At 41.2% G+C, this 24,824-nt stretch overlaps 1 protein-coding gene across 2 annotated transcripts in view; it reads right to left on the minus strand.

Moving 5' to 3' along the window:
• Positions 1 to 24,818, minus strand: part of WWC3 (WWC family member 3) — a 97,799-nt gene extending 72,981 nt beyond the window's left edge. For both annotated transcript variants that reach the window (XM_042809981.1, XM_042809980.1), the window contains exon 1: positions 24,689 to 24,818. The gene's annotated coding sequence lies outside the window, so the exon portion shown is untranslated. The remainder of the gene's footprint in view (positions 1 to 24,688) is intronic.
• Positions 24,819 to 24,824: the final 6 nt, after the last annotated feature.

Genomic DNA, 24,824 nt, shown 5'->3' on the forward strand with positions numbered 1-24,824 from the left:
GCTAGATCTTCAAAGTAATATGAGGAAGTACTCATAAAATACAGAAATAATGTAATTTTTATGAACAATAGTAGGACAATAAGAAAAACAAACAAACAAAAAAAGACAATCTGCTCAAACTCCAAATTAATAATATTTAGAAATACTAGGAAAATATTATTTTTCAGTACAAGATGCTAAATCAAAAATTAAATCAATACATCATGTATTTTTAAAGTTCCAAAAAACTGGAAAAGAAAAAAATCAATCAACAAGAAATAACAATTACACTAGACAGCACATTTTCCTACATCTACACTGATGTTAAATTTGTACATAAGTGAACATCCACATGTAGCAACTACCTCTTCATCAAAACAGCAGTGGAAATTAGATTAAATATAAAGAGTAACATGCTGATGAGACTTCAACAGTAGATGGCCTCCTCTTCTTCCTCTCCATCTCTCATGACTGAGAAAGTTAAAAATAGAGGCTTCCGTTTCCGTAGATTATTTCACTCTAAACCTTTCTAGAGCACTGAAATTAGCTACTTTGCCAGCTTCCTACATTTGTGTTGGAAAAGGAGTGTTAAAAACATGCTTCCATTTGCAGCAGCTCAGGAAATCAACTTCTGTGGTTTGCTTTGTTTGTTATTGTTTGCATATGACAAATCCCTCCAGAAGGTATGGGTGCCTCTTAGAAAGTGTCCTTTGGATACTGCTCACTCAGAGGCGCCTTGCACTGCAGAGTAACATATTGTGGGTGTAATCTTGCTTAGACTTCAGTATTTAAGCATTCCTCTGCACTTAATAGAGATATTTTGGGAGCATAGCTTTCAATTCCCCATCCAAAAGGAGCTCCAGGAAAACCTATCTTCCCTGAGGAAGACAGAAAGAGTCACAGAAAGCCAGCTACAGACCCCTTCTTCCATGGCCCTCAGCCTTCAAAGAAGTCAGAAGCCATGGGAAGCCTCTGACTTTCATTGTCACAGCACAGTGTGGTCCCAGCTGGCCAGGTCCGTATTTCAAGGTCAGAAAGAACCACTGTCATCAACTAATTGACCTTCTGCATAACACTGGCCACAAAACTCTAGCTGGTAATTCTTGCATCTAGCCCAACATCTTGTGGTTGACCTAGAGCATATTTTCCATATTGGTTAAGAGCGGTGTTAGTTTACATTGAAAAAGATGTACATTGCAGAATAAGTATCTGAACTGTTCAACTGCAAGTATTGCATAAAAATTAAAAATAATAATAAAAAAAAAAAAAGCAGGAACCCAAATACTGGTCTGGTGTATAAGGTTGTATCATCTACTTCACCCTAATGTAGTGCCAATCATCCATTTGGAAGCCTGGTGTGCCTTGTAAAGCATCACCTCATTAGGAAATTTTTTGATTGCTTTTTATTTTGCTAGACTGAAATTGTTCTCACTGAAGTTCTCTCTCCCGCAGGGCATGTCTCATTCTCATCTCTGGTGAGGAGTTTCAGTTGGAACAGCTCAGCCACTTGAAAGAATAAAAAAAGGAAAAAAGCTGTCCCTTCTCACCTCCACGCTAGGATTCCTGCAGATGCTCAGAGACAATTTCCACTACAAATACTGAGTCCTGACTTTTTCAGAATTCCTACTACCCCTGTGGAAAAGAGTTCAAGCTTGGCCAAGGCACAGGAGAGTGGAAGGGTGAGGATGTATTCTTGCACATGCTCAGAGTAATTTTCTGAAGTACAAAAGCTCTGTTCTTTGTAGATTTAGATTCCACAGAACACGCACTGGCTCCTCCAGACCTCTCCCAGCTCCCACCCGCCAGGATATCACAGAGCATGCTCCAGCTGCACAGAGCTGCAAAACATTTCCAGCACACCCTTATTTGTCACTCTGTGCCCAGAACTGCTGAATTCCTGGAGTGGAAACTTTCTTCATATTCTTTCTCCACTCTCAGTGTGATCCATTCAGTACCTGAATAACACAGGCAAACAGAAATAAGCAGGTACACCCTGACACAGAAGGATGAGATGTGCTGGAAGAAGAGGAGGTGGCCAGAGGAGAAAGCCAAAAGTGGTGAAAGGAGGTATGGACAGAGAAATAGGAGAGGCAAAGGGAGGGGACTAGCAGCATAGCTGGAGAAGAGAATGGCTGCAAACAGTGTGAACAGACTACAGTTTCAACACAGGACTGGTCCATGGCGGCTGCAGCTCCTCACAGGGAGCAGAGGGGCAGCGCTGAGCTCTGCTCTGTGTGACAGCGACAGGGCCCGAGGGAACGGCGTGGAGCTGCGTCAGGGGAGGGCGGCTGGGGGTCAGGGAAAGGGGCTGCACCACAGCGCGGTGGGCGGGGAACGGGATGCACAGCGCTGTGGGCACGGCCCCAGTGCCGGAGTGCAAGGAGCGTCTGGACAGTGCTGTCAGATACAGGGTTTGATTTTGGGGTGGTTCTGTGTGGAGTCGAGGGTTGGATGAGATGATCCCTGCAGGTCTCTTCCAACTTGGGATACTCCATGATTCACTGCTACTTTGTGTAGAGACAATGTGGAGGAAAAGGGAGGCAATCAACACCTCCTCATATTGGTAAGAAACCATTAATCAAGTTTTTGTATTACTGCGAGGCTCCTTATGGGGAAAAAAGTCAACACAACCGAACGCAACCAAGTAAATAAAAGCAGTCTTGCAACAGTCGCAGACCTTAATGCTGGCATTTTAGGATGCATCTGTGTTTGACTATACAACTGTAATACAAATGAAAAGAACTTACACATATCATAAAAGCATCTCAATTAGGAAAAGTTCATTTAGGCACTGGGATACGTGCCTTAGATAGGTTTCTAAATTTCAGGGAAAGAACAAAGTTTTGTTCTTGGTGACAGTCAAGCTTGCAACTGCATATAAAAAACCAAAACCCAAAAAGCATTTCTAAATACCCACCGCCAAACAATAGTAATAGCTCCCAGTACCAGTGATCCACAATATGAACACTTCTGTCATTGCTTGTGCATGTCAGGATGCAACACAGGAATTTGATACTGATGTTTTGGAAATGCCAAATTAATCCATTTATTTAAGATTTGTTTAAAAACACCACCACCACCCTGGGAGCTACTGGTGGAATAATCAGATATTCAAAAGAAAATTAACTACTAAAATGATTGACAAACAACCCTTAAAAGAAAGGTGTGCAAAGGGAGAGAGCTACCGTAGTTTGAGACCTATCCTCAACAATATGCTTCCAAAAACAATTTTTCATAGTAACTGCAATTAAAATTTCCGGCCAGCTTCTCTTCTTTTTTTCCAAATAAAACCAAGTCTAACTTTAATGCAGATAACACTCACATGCAACACCAAGAAAAAACAAAACAAGTGTATTGATATCAGAGATGCAGACTCAGTGAACTTCGGGAGAAACAGAGGAAAGAGAAAAACATTCATATTTCCAAGAAGCCTGTCTGGTACACAGCAAAAAGCAAGTTGGACAGATGGATTTGGAACAGCAGTGAAGGTTTAGATCAGACATATTAGAAACCTAAACTCTTCCCAGTGCTGCCAGAAGGGACATGATGCTTGCTTTGTTTGAAAATAAAGAAAATTACTGATCCCACAGGGATGATACGTAGCCTTATCAAAGAAAATGTTCCCTGCATTTCACAGCTCTTTGTTGTTACTAGCAGAGGAAGCATTTGAACTCCAAGTTTCTTTAACTGCCACCTAACTACTTTCTTCAAAATTACTTGTGGGAAAGCTCTAACCATCAAAGACTCTCATGCTTTGAAGTGAGGATGGCACATGGAACTGTCCTGAATTTCAGAGCTGACCAGCAAAATCTGAGGCAGGTGGCAGACTTTTCCCAACAACTCCACCCATTTCTCATTACTGAAAGATGTAGTGATTCAATGTCCAAGTAGCCTGAAAGAGAAAATTCACAGATTTCAGAAGCACTGGAAGCCTGCTTGCTTAGCTGAGTTAAGCAATGCTTCAGGAGGTCCAGTAATAGGAGGGCATGAAGCAGACTAAACCACGATTTCCATTCCAGACAGCAGATGCCAATGTGTGTCGAAAACTTTGTGACTAAAGTCCGTTTAAGGGATCAGGACTTCAAAAATTTACCACCAGCTACTCAAAAGCTATTAGGAAACCTGTGTGAACTGAAAGGGAAACAGCAGAGCATGGGGAAGGCAGGGGATCATGCAAGCAGGACAGGAAATTCCAGGGAAAATGTGGTAATGACTCTTGTGTAGTTATTCTGCTGCACACTTTTTCCTGTTGTATCATTTTCTAAAAATCTTTTACTATTACCTGTTAGGCAAGAAGGCAGCTGGGGGGAGAGGGGGGAACAAACAAACAAACAAACAGAAAATACAATCAAACCTTTCTGCTTGCGCCAAAGCCAAATAACTAATTTGAAGAAAAGATTTTCTCACCATTCCCCAGTCTGAAACTGTTGCCAGAAAAACCTATCCTCTCTGCCACGACCCTTTGTCTTCCTTTCGCATGCCTTACCAAACTGTAAGTGAGCTCAGGTGTTTACACACATCACACTCAGCTCTTCCAGAGTTAAATCCACATGATTCTTATTTGGACAATTTGGATTTTCCGATTCCTTACTGTCCCAGCAATACAAAAGGGAATTATTGGAGATGGCAGTTGTCAGAAGAGCAAAGGTACTTCTTTAGTCCTTCCTTTCCTTCTTCCTCATCATAGTTGAAAGATCCTGAATTTTTAAACATCACAGAGATTTTAAAAACCAACATGATAACTTTGCCCTCAAACTCTAGCTAGAGTACAATGAAGATACCACTGATTAAATAAACTGTTTTGTTTTCTATTGAATTAAATCTATTTTGCCTCCTCTCTCCATAAGGAACTACCACTACTGCAGTTTCATCTAGATTTATTTCCCCTACAGCCGTCATCAAAAGAGCAAACAATTATAAAACTAACAAGGTATTTTTAATCACCAGGCTGAAAAAGTCTAGACTTCCCCCCTTCCCTTTGGCCATATATTGAGCAATGCATCTTATTACTAATGCAGAGCATTAGCCTTTCCAATTCCTGCAAAAGTTAGTTTTCTGCGGATGATTAATTTTCCCAGGCTCCTTGCAAAAGGAGCAGCGCTGATTAATACACCAAGTTAAAAAAATTAGTCAAGACTTAAGTGAAACTCTGATCTTCATCCTACTTAGGGGAAAAAACAAACAAACAAACAAACAAAAAAACACTGAAAGCAACCACAGCCAAACACCAAACTCCTCAGAACAGATTAATGAAAAAAAAAAAAAAATCCATATATCCTACAGTACAAAATGCAAGGCACCATAGGGCTACTTAGGACATCTCTAAAACATGCTGCTTTGCAAGGTGGCACTGCAGTGGTGCGAAGGGCAGGCATCTGTGGACGCAAGCACATTTCTGACTGAATAATACGTACTTCTCCAAATTCCAGAAAACGTACAAAAGGGGAACTATCCCACATTTACTTTTTCCCAGAAAATGAACACTGACAGAGCAATGGACAGGATGCCCTTGTTGCTGCCATAATACAAATCCAGAATTCTTAAAAGGATAAGACGCAATGTGGTGACAGCTGAGCCAGAATTATTTCACAATGTAACATTTTATGTGATCCAAGAACAGTATGAAAGTAAACAAAAATATTTAAAGAGCTCTCGCATATAGACTAATTGCTTTTGAAAGGAAAACAAATTACACAAATGCTGTTTTCAATAGTAGTTTGTCTAAGACGTTACTGAATTCAATAGCTCCTAAGACAGGATGACAGTAAGCACGGTCAAGTTCTTCTGGCATGTTTAAACATCCATCAGAATTTTAATGTTGAGAAGAGAAAAAAATCATTGTTTTCAGAGCTACAACATTAACTCTCCTTTTATTTCTTACTTTCTTTAAAAGTAGCCATCAAAATACATTCACATTAGGAAACTATCCCAACGTCTGAGGGCTGCTCCAAAAGCAATGCCTCCTATTCCATTACACCAGCTCACAATGTTGGAGGTACAGTCGTAGACACTGAACACCAGTATCTCATTATATGTTATTGCCATGTGACAGATAGCAGCAGAGGGGCAATCTGACACAATGGCGTCTGACATGGAAGCAGAGGTGTGTCAATGAATTACTCCATCCACGTGGATAAAAATGGCACCCGCTGACATTCATCAATGCTTGCTGAGCATTTCTGGAGACCAAAAATAGACGTATGTACAGTGATGGGTGGGTGGGTGGTGCATTCCAGCAGTGGTGACAGTGACAGTGGGTCTTCTCTGCTGGAGCAGACTGTCACAAGTGCAACATGCAGGTTCGTCTTCATTGCTGGTGAAAATGCACAGCCAATGGTGATGACTACGTTGAAAAACAGTGTTTTGTAGATGAGAATTTGCATTTGCTCATTGGTTACTGTGTTCTTTGTACTTGCTGTAGAGGAGTAATTTTTGATCATTTATAAATATTGTTTTTTCTACTGCATGCTCTCAATAGTCACATTCATCTTTCTCACCTCCAAAAGTTGTCTGATACCCTTATGGCTACAGCTTTCCCCAGGCAAAATCCCCATAGACTAAGCTGCTGAACCACCAATGGTTCTGAACAGAGAACACTTAATACTCACCCCAACCAACATAATAAAAAACATGCAACTCAAACTGCACAGCTAAAAAATACAAAGTGCATATACAGAAAATGCAAGACATCTCTGTTTATCATATAGTGCTTGGCAATTATAGCATAAATTTGATAAGGCCAAAGAACTCCAACAATTTCTAATGCTCCTTTAAAAACTGTGTTTGGTAGCAAGTTGGAAAGGAGGGAAAAGGAAAAAAAAACCACACAATTCTATCCAAAAATTAAGCTTGCTCATTCCTAACCTTCTTCCTGATGTCATCAGCAAAACTTCATTTCAAATAACTAAGCAAAGTAATACACTATTCAGAAGCTGAGGCCTTCCATCTTTGAAAGGCTATAACTGAGTGCCTAAGTGTCAATGATCTTAGAAAGTGATTTGTAAGTTAGCAAACAAAGCCAAAAACAAGATGTGAATCTGTACATTCCTCTTGTTTTAACTGTGTTCATACAATCACATTATTCATTTACAACCTGAATGCCACCGTGAGGTAGAATCATAGAATCACTTGAGTTGGAAAGGGATCCTTAACGGTCATTGAGTCCAATTCCCCTGAAATGAACAGGCACACCCACAGCTTGATCTGGGTGCTCAGAGCCCTGAGGTAAGGAATACAGTCAGTAGGGCCCATGCTGAAAACTTCTCGGGGAGTTTAGAAGTAACATTACACAAAACGCCTGTGGCAGACCATTTTTGTGACTACCTCCCAAACCCCAGTCAGTACCACTGAACCCACTCTCTCTGTGGCTGGGCAGGCACAATTACAACAGTGAAATGACATTTTGGGATTGGTGTTTCACAACAGCCGTGAGAGGAGATCAGAAAAGGCACCACCACTCGTACAGCTGAGAAGGCAATGAGCCTAACGCAGGGTTTTGGAAGACCAGGAAGAAAACTTTAAAGACTTTTTTCTGTACTTCTACAAAGTTTTTTAAAAGAGTAACTTAATCGTCTGCTGCAGAGATTCAATTTATCCTTCCAAGTCTGTATCCTGACCGGATAGTATCACAAACCTTCCTGAAGTCATGGCTTCTCTTAACAGCAGTTTATTATATACAAAACACTGTACTACTGCTGATCAAGAGATAAGAAAATTATGAAAGCATCTGTAATGAATCCATGGTGATAAATACTATGCTAGTACACGTTTAATGTTCATAAACACGAGACAGGACAAGCGTCCCGACTTACACAAAAGAAAGCGAAGGTAGCTGATCTCTAAAGAAAGTAATATTCTGGCAAAGGTACTGTAAATCCACGCACACTGTGTTACAGGTAGACACTTCAGAATTTGTCTAAGTAGGATGTTTTGGGCAGATCCGAATCAGCTCAGTCCCCACTTGGATGCACACAGTCTCCAGCTACCTTAGCATGGCACTGCACTTCATCTAGCAGAACCTCCCTTCCCTGAGCTTGTTAGCTCAGGTTCAGAGATGCATTAACCACAGCTACCTGGCTCCCAACCAGCTCAAAGCACGAGCCGAATTTGCAACATAGCATTTAGACACAACTGAGAGCATCTCATAATGAAATTGCTTACTCACCTTATTCATCTCACTTACTTCATCTAGTGGAATAAACTACTCACCCATATTGCTACACGAAGAGCATTCACATGAAGGATCTAGGGCACTGCTTATTCAGACCCAAGCTCACTGAACTCCAGCTTTTCCAGGTAGAAAAATTCATGCTCAATGACGGCCAAAACCAAAACAGTCTTTGCTGACAACAAAACCGATGTCATTCTCTGTATTTGAGAGCATTTCAGACCATACACCTTTGATCCACAGGGACAAACACGGGCTGCTGTCACTTCCAGGAGGTTCATTAACAGCAGGTATTTCACCAGCAAATCTGCTGCAGGACTCTGGATCTCTTCTAACACAAGGTTGCCTTGATTGCTCATACCTGAGGGAAGCCAGACCAAAAAGTCTGGCAGCACAGCACAGATCATGCAGCCCAGCAATTACACGGTAAGCTTACATTTGTCCTTTCTTTGATAACACAATCATACAAACACACACTCCACAGAATGGTGACAGCCAAGCTTATACCATAAGATGTGGCACACTGTAATTTCAAAATGTATTTATACTAATTAATTATAGCTCTTTTTATCAAGAAAAAGGCGGAAATGTTTGGTTTTAAGACTTGGCTTTTGTTTCAATTAATTGGCTACCAAACACTAACAGGCAGAGACATTATATATATGTGTGCGTATACATATATAGATATATATATATGTATATATATGTATACGCACATGTACACACATCAAGATCTTGAGGTCCAGTTTCTTACCAAAATATGGATATGCTTTTTTTTTTTTTTTTTTTGTAATAGTACTGTTAGAAGTCTATTTGGCTTTTACTCCTTCAGTCAACTTCAAACTTTGCCGAAAGCCCCCAAGCAATATGACTACTTATGGAGCCTGGAGCACACAGGGGCCCCAGCAGAGAGAGAAGCTAATGCTCACACCTCCTCAGGTATCAGAAAAACCAGTAGGGAGCAAGTGGATGCAAATACCCCAGATGCAAGGCAAAAAGCATCCAGCAGAACATTCACCTTCCCAGATGCTGAAGTCAATCAGCTGTAAGACACAAATCCACAGGAAACCAGGCTTTGTTAGTTCCGGGACTCAAGGAAATACCTGATTTATATAAATGGTGACATTTTCCATATCCACTGCAAGCTTCTTTAGCACAGCAAGTTTGATATCCCGCAAGGCATCTCCCTGCCCTACCCTAGACATTCACGTGCAAACTACCCAAATATTTTCCCTCCCAAAAGTTATTTTCCTTAAAAATACATTAAATATTTCCTTTAAAAATCCACAGCTAGTCCTATTTATGTGACTGTTTGCTGGGTGGAACAAAGTTAGATGCTAAGCTGGAAATACCATAACAGCTGAGTATTTTAACTGGCAACACCCTTGTAATGACATGCCTGTGTGTCATATCAGCTACAGACACCACAACTTCACAAATCTGACATCTCCCAGCTTGAAAATTAATTTAGCGTGTTTATTGGAATTTTACATGCACATTTGCACAGACATTCTTGCACAGAAAATACCTAAGAGCACTGCATCAAGTGCACATTCTGGAGTCTGATGCTCTGCAGCCCCTTTAAGACCAGTTGGTGCACCATCCCTCCAGAACTGCACAAAATTCTTATGCTGTGCCACACCACAATTCACGCTATGGTAGTTCTTTTGTAAACTAAAAATCTGAAGAGGGGTCATGCTTTGTTTTTAAAAGAGATTTGATCTCTTTCCAGATAAAAATCAACAGCGGTATTACCTGTACAGCTCCATCCACACAGGTGTGCAGTTTGCATACATTAGCACTATTATACAAGGAACTTGTCCCGCATAAACAGAAGTTGTGTAAGGAAGCTGCAGTTCCTTCTGAATCCAACACTGTTGGGCTTGGGGGACTTTTTTTTTCTCCCCTAGTTTGAAAGTAAATTTATGATGGTACATGGGAAGATTACGCTACTTCTTTAAAACGGACACCAGATGTACTGAAAAACTACAGGTTCATTCCCATTTTCAGCACTTCCTGACTGTTTTGCTGCCATGTTTTGTAACTTGAACTTTGCTGATGACTGTTTTGTTGCATTTTGTAAATACAACAACAGGGGGAGAGCAGGGAACTGAGTTAACCCTGGATTCGGCCATGTAGTAAATATCTAAGCCTTTATTAAAAATATTTCTTCTGATTAAAAGTGACCCACCCATGAGAATCAAAGAGATAGGAATTTGGAGACTTGCCAGTTCATACAATAACTGTGTTTATTTGTCTTAATAAATATTTAAGAAACGTGACTTGTGGTATTTGATACAACTGAGCCCGGTTAAAAGGCCACCCTCCATGACATAAGCAAATACCGTCTGTCCTCTTTATTTGTCTGACTTGTCCAACATTCAAGGCTAATCTAGTTTTAGGTCAGGAAAAAAGACTGCGGTCTGTCATTTTAAACAAACCATTGTAGTAAAACGTGAACAGGAAATTCCTAGCTACACTGCTCAAAGAACAATGATTAAAAAAACAACACCAACTTGCAAAGTACAAGGAGCCTACAAACGACTGCAGGGCAGTTTGGGTGGAAGAAAAAGAAATAAAAACAAGACTTTTAACACATACGATTACCTCACTAAGTGTTTTACAGCCCTCCTCTGTCCCCCTTGCCCACCCCACTCCTCTCAATGCAGCAAGGGATCCTTCAGCCTTTGCTAAGGGAGAAACCTTGCTATCCAAAGGGGGAAGACAGCAGTACATACAGCTCAGTCTGATACCTTGGAAATATCCTGCCCGCGAGAGCTAGCGCAGGCATGCCATTCATTCCACAACATATAAATGCCCTCTTTAGAGCCTCAGCTAAGCAGCAGTTTCATTTGGATTTTGAGGCACAGGTCTGCCTTGTTTTTCAATAAGCAGCAAGCTATTTTTACTGTAGAAAAAAAACAAAAAAAAGGCAGCATTTTAAAAGCATGCCTACTAGCATATAGACAGTATATAAAATGGGTAAAATGTGGATTCGAGAAAAATCCCCAGCGTTAGCATTCTATTTGTAGCACAGGTTTCCCTCACAAAACAAAACAAGAAAAAAAAAAAAAAAAACCGCCACAACTTCTTCTGTTTTCATTTATACCAAGTGTAGTGTCTGAAAATGTTTCCAAATTCTTCAAGTGAAGTGCTCTGACAACAGCTTGGGATTTACTCTCATAGAAATGCAGACATTCGATCATCTCCACTGATTAGGAGGAATATATCCCCCTTTTTTTTTTTTTTCTAACTTTGGACAGAAATCACAGCAAAAGGTGACTACATCACTTTTAATGTAAACTGCTAACAATAAGAAAACCTACAGAAAGAGCTCATTAACCTTTATGACACCTCGACCTTTTTTTCCTTCACAGTAGACATATTCTAAAAATATCTGTATATGGGTGTCAGTACGAAAATTCTCATCGAGTTTGAGGAATAAGCTCTGGAATATGTATGTAAACAGTCAAAGACAGAAAAATGAGCATATGATCCCACAGAGCTGCATTCTGAAGAACACCATTCATGGACTGGAGGGTGGGGAAAGAGTTTCCACAGCCAGGACACTGTCCACAGTTTTTGGGGTGTTTCTCATGGAACCAGAGCTTCAGATACAGCCTAATTTATTCTCAAGGAGGACAGAAAAGCCTTTTATAAATGCTCCATGGCTTCTAAATGCAAAGAAACCTATGGCCGTGATGAAGGTCAAAAATAAACATGATTTTCTTTATCGATCGTCTCCAAGGAAGAAACAAGCCAAATATCTGAAGAACAATGCGGGCCATCAGTCACAGGCTCATGACTCCAAGAAACTCCAGATGTTCACACAAGGTACAGAATTACACAGAGGAGATTCCAAAAGTTTATTAGAGTAAGTTTTAGTGACAGTATGATACAGTTGTGCTTTAACAACAGGACTTTTTAAAAATTCTGGCATTCTTAAATGTAAAGGTGTTAGGAAAAAAAAACACATAACATAATCAATGTTGTAATTCAGATACCAATTCCAAAACAATCAGGTAATGGCCAAAAAGCTTCCAGAGAAAGCAATGAAGTCTTTAATCCACTGGTCAATAGTAAGGACAGTAATGAAATCGTATTATCATCTTCAAGCTGCTTTGCAGATATTGTACAAGTTGGGAGGACTCAACTCACCACTAGCAAGCCGATGCCTAGAGAACAACACTACCAGCTCCATCATCCCTCCTACCAAACAGAAGCCACAGACAGGCACGGACTGATCTACAAGATGATTCCCAGCAGTAAGCAACTCAGTGTGTGTTACAGCCTCCTGCAAGACAAGAAAGTTTATCTGCACCTGTACCAAGCTTCCTAAATGGGGCACTTCAGGTTTCAGAGAAAGGTTTACAAAAATGTACTGTTCACTATAATCACTGGAATTTCATTTAATGTCAGATTTCTAAGACATTGTCACCAATTTTACAAGCGTTTAAAAATAATAATAGTAAAATCTCACCACCTGGTGTTCTTGCCTTTCATTGAGTCATAGACAGATAGTCTGTAAGTTGGCTTAGCACGAACATAGGTTTATATCTTAAGGATTGCTTAAATGCTCACATTTTCTAGAACACACTTCTGAGAAAGCCTTTTTTTTTTTTTCTGAAGCAGATGACATTCCTAGGAGATAATTTAGGGTATCAAAAACCACGCCAAATTTCCCACATTTATCATATTCGCAATTGCATTACAAGTGAAAACAGTGGGTCACTCCTTAAGACACCCTTGAAACAATAAGAACAGGCTGAATACAAACGATTAGGAGGTTCTTAATTGCTGTTCGCACTCAGTGGTAGAAAACACTACGGTCCTTTTTCTTTTGGTCTTTTCTCTTAAATGATCATGGCACAGCAAAACTTCCACAGACCATTTCCCAACTCCAACTTTCAGAACTGTAAGATGAGAGAGAAAAAGGCCTACTAAAACAGAAGCACTGAGGCTACAGCTGAAATTTCAGATGGTTAATTGACATTGCATGAAACATTCACCTACTCCTTCCTATATACTTGTGCTTGGATACATGTACATGGACTAGAAGACTTTTTGTTTATTTCATAATATCTTGGAGGAAGAAAAAAAAAAAAGCCTGCCTATTAAAAGCAAAAAAAAAAAAAAAAAAAAGACCCCAAACCAAACCAAATAAAAACCAAATCAGTTCAGTAGTTAACCTCCCGCCTTGAACACCATCATCCTGAGAAGGCACGTAACCAGCACACTTCAAGGACAGCAGTTGTACTCCACACTGCAAATCAGTTCAAAGGGCCTTAACTGAAGCTAACTATTCATTAAAATCAAAAATATTCGTTAAATTCAGTGCATTGCATGACATGATGGGAAGTGGAGGAAAAGTTTAGCTGAACCAGTGTGCAATGCTGCCAAAGCACGGAGAACAGTCAGATGCAAACAGTGAGATGGACAGGAGCAGAACAAGCACTGGGACCTTGCATGGGAACTGCTGAGTCAGGGTCTGAACCACTGAGGAAAGGACTGGGTCAGCCGTGGGAGTACAGGTGAAGGCAGTTCAGCCGTGTGAGCTGTGTGGAAACCAGGCTCCACTCCTGCCAGATCCCATTTAAGGGCTATAGAAGGATCTCCTCCTGGAGATCCCTCCTTCGTGGAGTTTTTTCCTGCGACCCCAGATCTTCAGATATGGGTGAGCATTCTCTCTCTGTCTCTCCATTCCATCATGATAATCTTTTCAACTGTAACAGATCTTCTGTGCCTCATCTCTGCACATGCTCCTCTTGACCAAGGCTTAAGAAATCTCATACTTTTGGACTCTCAGCTATGTTGGAGCTTCTTTTGATTAATACATAAATTTATGGCTAACCAGTTTGGATGCAGAAATACCTAGTTTTGTTGGGTTTTGATTAAATGGGGAAAAAAAAGTTCATACACATAGCTGTATTTGAGGAAGGATTTGGGGAAGGACTGTATTCAAGAAGGAATCTCGAAGCATATGAAAAATTAGACTGTGATTTCCAAGGAGAACATTCTGACCATCTGTTCTGCAAGCTGGTACTAGTAAACATTTTTCTAAACAAATAGTTCTGTTACTTGATTGGCCCTTCTGAGCAGTTATATTAAACACAGAAATCAAATGTCCATGAAGAGTCTTGAGCACATGGTGTCTATTTATCACAAATCTCAGTACAGCCATAACCACAAGAGCACAAGGTCTTGCTCTGAATAAACTATAAGCTGGAAAAGCACAGAATCATAGTTGTCTTATCTTAGAACTCAAACCAATGCAAAGTTTTTAAATGGTGTCATCACTCTGTATGTAGTTTTTTTTTAACTGAAATTTGACAAGTTACCTACTGGTAAACACTATACATGTATTTTCAATTTTATCCTGTAAAGGACAAGTCAGCTTGTATCTCTCTAGCTCATAAAGGACAACCAACAGGGTAATTTGTGTTTCTCAGTTGCTCTTACCGGCTAGCTAGACAGATATTCCTCCAACTGACCTATGACCAACAGTTGTGATGCTCCTTTAATCAAATTTTCTTGAGGTTTTTAGCTTAATTTCTTTTGAAGTTTGGGTTTCAGAGACTTTTAACTATACACTGTATCATGTATTTAATATTTCAAGTCTTAGTTTGAACCAAAAGATGGAGGGAAAACAAAAGACACAAGTGTTTAAACAGCAACTTCCAAACACATGCAAAATACTTTCTCCATCTGCGAATGATCCCCGCATTGCCAAAAAGAAAACAAAAATGTTAATTTAGTTTTTACTCTGAACTTCTCTTCTAAGAATGTGTTCAAGCCCAACTTTGGACTGTATCCTCCTTTGAGAAGCGCATCACAATTTGTTTATGCTACAGAATTAGACAGTCATGCAGTATTTCAGCTGTTTTCCCAAGCACGGGTCAGCCACTCTTTCTAAGAATGCAGTGAGTATTAAGGTTTAAAAAAAAAGTCATTTTTAGCTGTTTAAATTCCAATCCAATATCAAATAAATCAACTCTGAAATATTATACGTTTCCAGCTTCGATATCAAACTCTGCATTTTGCCATAAACAATCCTAATCCTGAATGTGTGAATAAGCTTGAGCCTAAGTACAATATAAATCAAAATAGTTTCAACAAATTTCTCCATACACATTTCATCCTGAAAGTAATTCTTTCAGAAAGCTATGGAAGATAGCTTTTGAATCTCTACTGCCAGTTCAAGAGTGTTGATATCACTGCACTTTATTTTTGTTCCAGTGCCAATTAAATATCCTGAAAAGCCTTCAAAAAAAAGAAATGGAAAAGAAAAAACAAAAACAAAGAGCAGTAACTTCAGTCACTAACTCAGCCCCTGACAGGGATCAGCTCCATTCACCAGAGGGCTAACAGCATCAGCATCTCCTCAGTCCACTACCAAGGCAGACAGCAGACTCATCACTGGATGCACAAGACCTTCCCACTCTAGCAAAACACCCACAGAAAAGATAAGTAGAAAAAGACAAAGTGAGAAATACTCCAGCTTACTGCAAAATGCAAGTACACCTCAAGCAAGGATCATTAGGTAGGAATGTCTGGCTGAAATAATCGAATGTGCCATGAAAAGCAACAGATCCATCAATTTTTTAGCAGCTGCTCTCCTTGGTTTTAGCACGGAGCCCACAAGTTCAAATTAATTCTCCTACTAGGATAGAATCAAGGAACTATTAAGACGCTCAGAGCGTGGCAGAACTAAACAGAACTAAATCTACATCCCTATTCCCTTGTCCAGAACCAGGGCTCCATCTCCATCAAACAGGCTCAGGACTGGTAGCCAGATAAAACTACGGCATAAGAGTTCTTGCCCTTCTCTCTAATAGAGAGCTAAAATCCTTGCACATCGTGTATTTCCAGAACTACAGCCCACTCCTCTTCAGCCTGGAAATTTCAACTTTGATCCATGCAGACCCCTTAAAAATATCCCAGTCAAACTGCATTTGAGCAGAAGTAGCCCAAAACACTGCTGATGAAGGCACCTTCCAAGCCCTTCCAACAGCCACATCGTTTTGTTGTCTCCTCACTATGCCTTTTCTCACTACCCACTGCCCCAAGCACCCTGTATCTCCACACCAAGCTGAGACCCACCTTGGAGGTTCTCCACATCCTGCTACCATCCACCCAACCTCAGATCTAACTCACTCGCACACTTCCAAGGCACTGCACAGCCATCACCCTCCCTGGATTCCCATCTGATATCCTACACACATCCTTTGTTCTCTGCTAGCAGTAGCAACACTCACCAACCCTTCCTGAACACTTCCAAGCTGTGATTGAGAACCCAAATCAGTTCTATTGGACATATCCCTCTTTACACTTCTAAGTAGCCATTTCAACACTGCTAACCAATGGAGGAAGTTACTGCGAAACCCATTTATGTCTCTTATATTGGTTTTTATACATCTGTCTCAGGTTTGAAAAGTGAATCCTTACTCTGAAATATACCTTGGAGCTTGCTTAGAGATGCGTTGTTTTATCATGGGAATATTTTAGAAATCAATAGTCAGGGCTATTATTCACAAAAACTATTTACAGAAGAGGGTTTAAAACTGACTCGTCACTTTTGCCTAAGTCAGTTTCTTACTGAACCAACCTTAATTGCCATAAGCTAATTAAATATCCATCTGCCCTGAGGGCAAGTCAGCTCCAGGAGCTAAACCAGTCAGAACTCACCCTGCCCAAAACCAGAAAAATGCAAGGCTCAACACTTTACTTTTGCCAGTTGTGCTTTCCGCAAGGTCGGATACCACTGCAAGAGGTGCAAGACCGTGGAGCTGGAGGGGAGGACATGCTGCTTTTGACAGCAGGTAAAGCAGGTAACCACTCACTCAGCAGTGCCGGATTGCCTTGCTGAGCACGCACCCTGCTCTGCAATGGGAGGCACAAAAAGTACCTACAGGAAGGATGTTCTCCTCTTCAGTCAGCTTCTTGCAGCCAGAAACAAGCTGAAGATTACATAAAGCTGTGATACTGCCCAGCTTTGCTGGTGAATGTGAGCAGTCACATCTGTAGCAGATAAGACATTCAGGAAGTTCTATTTTTAACTCGGCAGAAAAAGTATTAGTTTTACTTTGTTTCACCAAAATACCAGCAAAATACTTCTGTTCAGCCTCACATGCAACTTCACAAAGCTCTACCTTTCAGTAAACAACATAAAATTATAAACCAACATGACATTTAACAGACACCTCCTATGGTACTTGTTAAGAGGACTTTCTATGTTATGCATACATTCCTAATTTTGTCACCTACAAGTCATTTGTTCTTATGTTTGCATAGTGCTGTCACTACATTTAGGTTCAATAAGAAAAAAAAACAAACACTTTATCTCAAACTAAACTTATTATTAGAATCCAAGTCTTAAATGACTTTTATTTCTCTGTATAATAGAACTTAAGGCCCTGCCCTAGCCTCACCACATTTCAAATCGTGCTTTCCCAAACGTGCGGATCACAGATCCTGAAAAGCAGATGCTCCCTTCAGAAGGCATTAATGCCAATACCTGATTTGCCTTTGACAACGCTTGGTGGTTTTTAATGCTTATATTAACTCAGATATACATCGATTTACGCATAGAAGAAACAGTCAAGTACTTTTCTGGTAGTTTTGAGCACTAACAACTTGCGGCAGGTGAAGGTTTACCAGTTTATCAGATCCAGCTTAAAAGTAAGGCAGCCACAGACCCCTTCAAGAATAAGCCCCTGCAACACGTGCCACTGTACTGCTGCAGCACAATGAAGTCACAAGCCCTAATTTAGCCCTTTCTAGCCAGCACACAAACACAATAAGGCAGGTGTCTGCATTCACTGTCTAAGTGCTGAAAATACATCCATTTAAAAGTCAGTAAGGCTACATATCCACAGCAAAAAAAAAACAAACAAACAAAAAAAAAAACCAACCTTCACTTTTAACAAAGGCTTAGAAAGCTCAACAATGCCCTTTGTTAATGAGGTAATCTCAACTGAATAGCTGCTTGGATGATTTAGCAGACATGAATTAGTCTTGCAGATTTATGCTACCCAGATTTTCAAACTACATGTATTTTAGCCAGGATAATAAAAAAAAAAAAAAAAAAAAAAAAGCTAAATCATAATTAACTACTATTGAGATAGACTGAAAACCTTTCATTTTTAGGAAGATGGATGCCTTCCACCTCTACTTTTCAAGGCACTGAATACAAAAGCTTTTATAATCTTCAATGACTGAAGGCATAGCGCTCATTTTTGACAGTGCTGTATTACAAGAACAGTTTACCAGAAAATATGAATACTCACTTCATACAGACATTGCTTTTCCAAAGCAACAGAAACTCCACAAGAAATTAAAAACTACTCCTGAAAATACCCAATTCAGAGAGCTGAGAAAAAATAACAGTGTCAAATTATTTATAATGAATCAGGTCATTAACAATTACTTGCTATCAGAATCTAACAGTCAAAAGCAAAGACTAAGTTTGAATACACACCTGGCACTAACATTAATTCTGAGACACTTGCACTTATGTGTATTTTAATCACAAACAACTTCATTCGAGTCTCTATATAAAAGTTAAATACCCGCCTATTCCAGCCATAATGACGAAACAGATAAACAAATGCATCTCTTTTGAAAAGGCAAACAAATAGGTGTGTCGTGGCATCTATACATGACACTTTCCAAACAAATGTCAGCTACAACATGCCTTTAAATATATTAGGGAACCGTTTTCAACAAGTGCACAGATCAGTCAGGGCAGTGCAGCCCCTTCTTACTGCACTGTGCTGCACCCGTGTTCCCAGCCAGATGCCAGAGAGCAGCTGCACGGCTTTCCCATCCTCAGCATGGATGCATCCAGGCTTGACATTCGCAAAGAAAATTCCAAACATCTGGAACTCAAGTAGTACTTTGTACGAGATGTTTTTAATATAAATTCTATCAAGTCCACTGCATTTACTGCAAGCTTGGAGTAACTGAACTATGCAACTGCAGTGCCCCAGGTGTCTCAAGCGACAGAGGTAAACTGGATTTCTTCCTTGATGTATTCAGAGGAAAAAGCAGGCAGATAAATTCTGCACTTTCTAATGAAAGGATGGCTGCTCTCCCAATCCATATGAGATATATTTAGCTAGATACATTATATGTAGGCCAGGAGATGTACCATGCAGGGTAGGCAGTAAAAATAGATGTTTATAGACAATGGGACTTCAACTGATAGCTGACTTAGGCAGAAAACCACTGAATTAGATAGTTTAATCTAAAGAGCTAAGAGGAGAAAAACTATTTCAACATTTAATCTCTCTCATTATTAAAAACATATTGTATTTCTGTTTTCAACTTCTAACTGTCAGATATTATTGTAAATCTACTAAACAGAAGAGCTCTGCAGTTTCAGGTATCATCTCTTTCTACAACCAGTACTCTAACCACTTGTAAAACACCTCTTCAGCTCTCACGGGATGGCACATCTTCCAGACCCTGACTCATTCCATTCTTTCTGTTTTCTTTTTGGACAACCATCTTCATCTCTCACACGCTTATCACTGACAGCCTAGAGAGTAAATTTAACTAATTGCAACCTGCTTCCCTTTAATCATTTTCAAGCATCATTTTAAAAAGTACTTGTCTGCACCCTGTAAAAAATCACTTTTTGATGTGAACACTCTGCATCGCACAAAGAAAGCACGTGACCTAAATTTGTCTGATCAACACTCAGCTTTCTTCCCATTCCACAAATAGCATCAGTTCAAAACAAAAATATGAGCTAACACAGGTGACAATTAAAATACAATAAAAAGGAAGTGGTCGAGAGAACTCTCAAAGCACATAGGAAAGCACAGGATAATTTCCAACATGGCAGTGGTACTATCTGTGTTGCTTGTCTTCATCTCTATGGTCTGATTTCTGGGTGGTCTTGTGCGGATCCAAAAGTTGGACTTGATGATCTGTATGGGACCCTTTCAACTTGGAGTACTCTATCATTCTATGAATGAAAATGACACTAGTGTAACTCATGGTGGAGGAGTTGAAGCCCAACCTAGAAAAACGCTGTCTGTGAAAAATCTTGATTTAAATGATTCTTCTGATTGTCAGTGGGCTGCCCAGTACTGCTGACTGGACAGATATAGTGCAACAGTCCAGCAGACAATCCCTTGCCTTTAGAAAGAGCTCACTGCCTTTCTGACACTATCACACACAGGTGCTTCAGAAGATTCTTTGTCTTACTAGACATGCACTTCTTTCGGTCGTGGCAAAAGTTTGAGTATCCCTCCCAACCTATTTCATTTCCCAGCCCTGATCTGTCTTCAGAGTTGCTCCTCTCCACGTGTCAAGCAAGGCAAGAAAATGTATGTAGATGTTTATCACTAAAAATGCTCACTTAATACAAAAGCAATAATAGTTTAGCAACTTTAATCTGGAATTTTCCAGCTTTGAATATCTGGCATAAATATCTTTTGATTCAAGCTTCTCATTTGCAATCTCCATTCCTTCATAAAGCCAAGCTGGGGAAAGATAAACCACATCACACGGCATCACACCTCACTTTGCCACTTACTGTTAACATTAATTGCCAGATTATGCGAGTAGTTAGCTGTGGCAGCTTCTGTCCTGCTTCACAGAAAGAAGAAGCAAACTGGGTAATACAGCAAATATATGATGAGAATGAGGAACCCTGGAATAGCTTTGGAGAAACAGTCAGCACTTCTGCACTTTTCTGTCCATTAACCGCTTCCTTATGCTCTTCTGCAGTTCACCCCTGATAACACGTCCCTGCTTACGGACTTCCTCAGGGTGACTCCTTTCAAGCCCGTGAGCCTTTCCTGCTATTTCCACTTTCCATAACTTGGATTTTTTGTCAGACTCCTTGCCCAGCATATCTTGAACCTCTGGATCCCTGCCTCACACTTCACACCTTGTTCTTATACTTCCCTTTCCAATTCTCCTCTCTACCAAGACTCTGCAGGCTTCTTTCCACTCGTTTTCTGATTCTTGAGACTACAATGCTCCTTTTCCCTCGGGGTTCCCTGCACAGCCAAGAAAAGAGCTGACACCCTCATACCCTGAACCCTCACCAGACCGGTTTCCTCTTACCTGTTTTTCCCTGTCCTACTGGTTTTCAGGCCAGTTCCCCTACTTTTTGCTTCCCAGGCTTCAGGTGCCTTCTTCCTACCCCCCAGATTGCTTTGCTCTCCTCAGCCTACCACAAAGACATCTCTCCATCTGTCAAATTCCAAGGCCAATCCTGCTTGTTCCCATTCTTCTTGCTCCAACTCATGTCCTCGACAAGGTTCCTCCCCCTGTGTTCAAACTAAGCAGATCTGAAGGCTCAGAATTAAATCATTGCTGAGGACACAGGACAGAAAAGCTCCCTGGTTTCAATTAAGACATCAGCAGTTCAGCTTGCAGGAAGCTTCTGCAAAACGTAGTTGCTAAAAATCCAAGTCCCTACCCAACTCATACGAATTTTTCAAAGCCTTCCAAACTGGCCCAAACAGATGATTTCTCCATGTAAAGACACTGTTTTACCTTACAAGTTTAAAGCTCTCTTTCCAAAGCATGTAAATCTTCAAATAAACAGACAAACAAGACAACTCACATCAAATAGCTGAAAGAAACAATTTACCTTCCCTAGTGCTATTCTGAAAAAAATAACACTGCCTCTCAGCACAGAACACCTTTGCTGCACAGCCTTATAACAAACAACAACTGTAGTAAGATGTGGTGCCACCGGGATCATCAGTATCAACCACAAATGTAGTCAGTCTTTTATAAGAACATTTACAACCCTCAGTTATTGACCTACATCTCAATATACCAAGTGCTGTGCAAACAAGAGATAAAAAGGTCATTCGCCACCTTGAAGAACTTGCAATCTATTAAGATTAAAGACTGTTATAACAAGAGGAAAGTATGCACTGAACAGTTCCAGGTTAAGATCTACAGGATCTGCCAGACAAGCACCCAGCAATCTATACAGATCAACACAACAATCTCCATCAACCTAACCACAGATTTGATACCAAAGATAAGCAGCTTTTCAAATCTGCTCATCTTAACACTCTTCTGCCATCCTCCCTTTTCTTTATTCATTTATTCCACTTTTTCTTACCCTACAAAAACCACACAGCATCCACTCCTGCATTCTTTAACCCTTTCTACTCTCTACCCCCAAATCCTTCACACAGCACAATTCTCCTTCGTTAACTGCTCCAATTAGTACTTCCTTCTCCTCTTTGCTTGATTAGGGCTTTTTTTTTTTCTTAAATCACTGTTTCATATTAAGTGCACTAGTCTAACTATACAAAAGGCTGAGAAATCTCAAAGGGAATGCTGAAAAGAAAAACAAATACTAAGTTTGCTACAGGGAAAGAAGAGCCTGTGGGGATGCTTATAGGATTACTGCCCATAGGAAAGCTAGGAGGTGCTGATTCGCAGAGCCCTGATCATGTGCATACCATGGCCTGAGGTCCCATAGTTCTGCCCAGTTCCTCCTGGATAGAAAAGAAAGAGTTCCATGAACACAGAAACAAGGCATCCAATTACCAAACAGAGAATGTTGAGATACAATACAAGCATGTCATCCTATCCCTCACTTTTTCAAGTTCTTTTTGAAGGAACAAACAAAAAAACAACTTTAGTACCATTTCCCTGATGCTTTTACCTTTCCTTCCAAAACTTTGGCAGAACACAACTAACCTGATCCATCCCTACTTCGCTGCTGCCCCCAGGAATCTGAACGGCTGCAATGAAAACCAAAAGACTGTGGCCACCTTCTCCTATACAGAAGAGACACCTCACCACAGCACCAATAGAAGCCTATTCACAATAGGAGATCAACTTTGCAAGACTAAAACCAGCTTCTGCTACTTGAATTCTAGAGGAACTACTGATGCTCATTTGTCAAAAACTGTCTTTTCTACATGCCCCAGTGCAGGTGTCTCAATCACATTTCTGCAGCCTATTCTTGCCCAGTGTGAAAAACAGCTTTGTTTAACAAACACCACTGCAAAGTATTTCGAAAAATTTTCAAGCACTGTATGGAGTTTCAATTATTTTTTCAAGTTATAAGTTTAACAATGCCATTTAAGTTGAACGGTGCTACTTTCTAACTGCCTTCAAACACTGCAGCGAATTGCTAAAACTTTTTGTTATCCATATGTGAGAAATTGCAAGAGACAAAACTATCCCCCAAAATGCAATGGCAGGCATGGAATGCAGAGAAGCCACAGTCTGTTATGTTATTAGTTTCCCTCAGAACAGAGTATCACAAGTAACTGAACACTAGAAACTACAGGTAGGTCGTAAAAAATGCGCTATCAAAAGCCAACCAGCAAGTATTTAATACATCAGCAAAACATATGTGCATGCATAAGTATGTCTAAACAAAGAGACAAAAGATCTTGATCCCATCGGTAAATATTTAGGCTATTTGAACTGTTATGTATCATTGTGCGAGAGCGAGGATTGCTGAAATTGCTGCAGCCTTTAACCAGGCTGCGCTTAAATGTTTCTGTGGCCTGCTTAACATTCCAGGCATAGCTCTGGCAAGGTAGCTCTGGCCGAGGTTCAAACTGTCCTTGTCCAACTTTCACTTACTATAAAAACATTGTTTAATATAGAAAAGCATACACAGAGACATATGTTTCTTATTTTGCAGACACCTTGAATACTGACACTTGTGTTCAGTAACTCGACGTGGAAATTTTTAGGCGAAGGCTTTCAAGTGAGGCTGTATTTACCAGACGGCCCCGCTGCAGCAGACGTTTCCACACTCCCACAGGTTTTAAGCCGTAGCACATTCTTTATCGGCTGAGCACAACCCCATCAAAACCCGGCAATACGGACTGACCGTAATGGAAATGAAGAGGCCAACCCGACCCTATCGCGTGCCCCAGGTCTGGGAGACGGCAGAACACTGTCCTGGAACGCAGCAGACAGCAATTTGTAGCAGGCCGTGTATTTGTCAAACTGAGGGAAGGAATGCACCGGTTCGCTTACCTCTACACAGCGATATCTTTTACGAGAAGGTAATCTACCAAATTACTGCGCTGCGCCTCAAGCTGCCTCCAATTAATTCCAGCCAGCTAATAAATCAATACGGACGAACCACCCGGTTACAATGCGGCAATTCCAGTTCCAATTCCAGCGTCCGAAAAACAAAAACACGGCACTCCGTCCCGGCCCGCACCTCTCCCGTCCCTCGGCCGGGCTGGGGCCGCACGCCCACCGCAGCCCTCATCGTGCCCCCGTAGCTTTACTCGGAGCCGGAGGCCGCGCACCCCACCCCGCCACCCGGCGCGAGGCGCCCCGGGGCCGAGGGCCGCAGCCGGCAGCGGAGCGGGCGGCGGGGCCCGGTGGGGCGCGGGACGGGGATCGGGACGGCCCCCACCCGCCTGCCCGCACCCGGACAGCGGACCACAGCCCCGCAGCGGGCTCGGGCCGGCGCCGGGCGGCTCCCCGCGGCCGGAGCTCAGCGTCCGGGCCGGGCCCTCGTTCCCCGGAGCTCGCCCCGCCGCGGGCCCCTCCGCCTGCCGCGCTTCCCCGCCGCCCTACCTGTCGCGGGGGTCGATCCACGAGGTCTGCCGGGTGTTGTGGTCGATGTAGAAGACGCGCCCGTCGAAGTCCCTCGCCTCCTCCCAGCCGGCGGGCAGCGGCAGTTCCGAACTCTCCCGGCCGCGCTGCCCGCCCG

Source organism: Centrocercus urophasianus, unplaced genomic scaffold (assembly GCF_019232065.1).
Source record: "Centrocercus urophasianus isolate 14NV4802_14NV808 unplaced genomic scaffold, USGS_Curo_1.0 seq_12, whole genome shotgun sequence".
Lineage (NCBI taxonomy): Eukaryota > Metazoa > Chordata > Aves > Galliformes > Phasianidae > Centrocercus > Centrocercus urophasianus.